Source organism: Drosophila kikkawai, chromosome 3L (assembly GCF_030179895.1).
Source record: "Drosophila kikkawai strain 14028-0561.14 chromosome 3L, DkikHiC1v2, whole genome shotgun sequence".
Lineage (NCBI taxonomy): Eukaryota > Metazoa > Arthropoda > Insecta > Diptera > Drosophilidae > Drosophila > Drosophila kikkawai.
In genome coordinates, this window is record NC_091730.1 from 28,095,898 (window position 1) to 28,098,569 (window position 2,672).

Sequence of the window (2,672 nt, forward strand, 5' to 3'; positions counted from 1 at the left end):
GAACCTCTGCTAGGCATAGCCAACCACGACGTAAGACCACGGAACGACAAGGATGCTAATGAACCCGGAACACATAGATTGTATAACACAGTGCCACAAGGAAACAATGGAACAAGAGAAGGAAGCCAGGCGGCAACACACGTCAAGATCAAGGATGCAGAGGGGAACAACGAAACACACGAGAAGGCCAAGGTAGAGCGCAAAGAGAACCAACAACGTAGAACGCAAGCTAAGAGCACGCGATGAGAACAACGGCAGAGAACATCGGGAGACACACGAGGATACTGACACAGAGGAGTATTAGCAAGAGCCGGACAACAAGAAACACGACGAGAACACGCCAGGAACAGACGACGAGGAAACCGAGACCCAGGGTCACCAACCCTCAGACCAGGAACACCAAGAAATCGACGGCGAGACCCACCCACACGTACAAGCGTTCCTCAGCGAGCAACTAGCTCAATTCGAAGGAATGGCGGGAGTAGCCAACATAGCCGAGCACCGAATCACCATGAGGGATGATCGGCCGATTAACCAACGCTATTTTCCGAAGAACCCCGCCATGCAACGGATCATCGATGAACAAGTGGGGTTGTATCGAGCCGTCGCGTGGCCCACACAGTGCCCCTTAGAGAGGACTCTCATCGTGGACACCTCCATGGGCACCAGAACACACGAGGTTTCAGCTAAAGTTCCGCAGGGCTCCGTCCTGGGACCGTTGCTCTGGAACACGATGTACATCGGGGTCCTAAACCTCCCGTTAACCTCGAACACCAATATCGTCGGCTTCGCCGATGACGTGGCGCTGGTAGTCGTGGCCAAGGAGTTGGCAAAAGCAGAGACTGCGGCAAACAGCGCAAACCGTACTGTCGAGTCCTGGCTTGCAGTAGCCTCGCACAAGACAGAAGCAGGCTCTCTAGTGACTCTCTGCTTGCCAGTACATTTTTGGAACTGACCGCTGATGATTGCATGGATCGTATAGCCGCTTGACTGTCTGCGAGCAAACTGACCGCCTCATGTGGACGGTTTATGCTCTGCGCAAGCTCTGCTGCTTTCGTGATGGCGAATACTTCCGCCTGGAATATACTGCATTGGCTTGGTAACTCATACGACAGCCTCGTTTCAGGGTCTGAACAGTATATGCCCGCTCCAACTCCTCCATTCATCTTGGAGCCGTCGGTGTATATATTGAGGTATTGATCATGGTCTTGGCCTGACTTGCAGTCATTTGGTCCCATGGTCCCGCGCACAACAAATATAATTAAATAAAGTAAATAGGTTAAGAATAAAAGGAATAGAAAGGAAAATACAGTATGTAAAAATAAGAAGTTAAGAATCAGAGAAAAACGAAACAAACTATGAAGTATGTAAACAGAAAAAACAAGAACTGAAATATGAAGTATGTAAACAGAAAACAAGAACTGAAATAAAGACCCAAAGAAGAAAGCAAATGACATGAATTAACCGAACCCAAAGAAGAAAGAAATAAAAGGGGAAAGGAAGAAGACAAGAAGGCCAGATTTGAATTGAATGCGCGCGCGCGCCACTGATCGCCCGCAAATGCTACACTGGACCGAACAGAGGATGGCCACACTACGAATAGCCCGAAGGCTATTCCCGTACATGACTCTGGCCACACTAAAGCCTCGGCAGGGGCTATATAAAGCGGGCTCCGGCACTGGAGAAATCACTCAGCCGCCGATTGCGATTGTAATCTTTGGTACCAGGTAACCCCAGGTTCCAAGCAATACATTGTAGTTAACCCGTAGTCTCCCCGCTAACCCGTTTCCCCCTGCTGACTTTCGAGTCCGATCTCTGCTGACTTTCGAGTCCAATCTCTGCTGACTTTCGAGTCCGATCTCTGCTGACTTGCGAGTCTGATCTCTGCTGACTTTCGAGTCCGATCTCTGCTGACTTTCGATTCCAATCTCTGCTGACTTTCGAGTCCGATCTCTGCTGACTTGCGAGTCCGATCTCTGCTGACTTTCGAGTCCGATTCTCTCTGCTGACTTGCGAGTCCAAAACACTGCTGACTTTCGAGTCCGATTCTCTCTGCTGACTTGCGAGTCCAAAACACCGCTGACTTTCGAGTCCGATTCTCTCTGCTGACTTGCGAGTCCAAAATCCTGCCGACTTTCGAGTCCGATTCTCTCCGCTGACGCGAGTCCAGAACACCGCTGACTTGCGGGTCCGATTCTCTCTCTCTCTATCTCTCTTTCCCAGGCACGCCCTACACCCGTCGAACTGACGCGAGAAACTCGGTCCTGACGCGAGAAGCCACACCTTGACGCGAGAAGCCCAACCTCGACGCGAGAAGCCAACCCTCAACGCGAGAAGCCACCGCCGCACAGCTGAACCGGAACGCACCGAGCCGACCAGCCACTACGACGAGAGAAGACCATCGTTACCCGAAGCAGCCGCTCCTGACGAATATCCTGACTGTAACCGTTACGTCAAATAAACCATACTCTTACTATTTACCATATACACCTCTCGAGTTCTCCCTGGGGGACAATCGGATCGGGGAATCTTTTACAGCATCCACACCTGAACCAAACAAATATTCCCTGAACGTACCCTGGACGTCCCGCTGAACTATCCGTGGACAGACAGACCGTCACAGGTGGCGCCCGAACAGATAGAAGTGGTTGTGGGTAAAAGATTTCCGATAC